The following is a 366-nucleotide window of genomic DNA, read 5'->3' as shown; positions in this document are numbered from 1 at the left end:
TATCTTAAGCGCATCCCATTCAGCCATTTCAGCCATTAAACCTGTGCCTTCTATCCAAAGCTTCCACGGAGCGATTCAGCGGCCGGGCTCTCAGACGGCACCCGAGAGAAAGCAAAAAACGTTCAGCAATCAGTCATCGCGATTCTTTCTTCACACTGTAATATCCAAATCAGCTTACAGATCTTGACCGCTCAAGCCCTTTTGCCGTCTCTCGGGCGGTGTCTGAGGGATTCTGGCCGCGAGCCTTGTTCAACATGTCCATGAACACATTTTTAGCCTTCAGGAATCCACAGCTTATTAAACAATATGCATGCAAAAAGTAAAAAAAAAAAAAGTTAATGAAATATTTTAGAAAATACCCCCCTC

Source organism: Penaeus monodon, chromosome 15 (genome assembly GCF_015228065.2).
Source record: "Penaeus monodon isolate SGIC_2016 chromosome 15, NSTDA_Pmon_1, whole genome shotgun sequence".
In the NCBI taxonomy this organism is placed as follows: domain Eukaryota; kingdom Metazoa; phylum Arthropoda; class Malacostraca; order Decapoda; family Penaeidae; genus Penaeus; species Penaeus monodon.
This window is presented reverse-complemented; position numbering follows the sequence as displayed.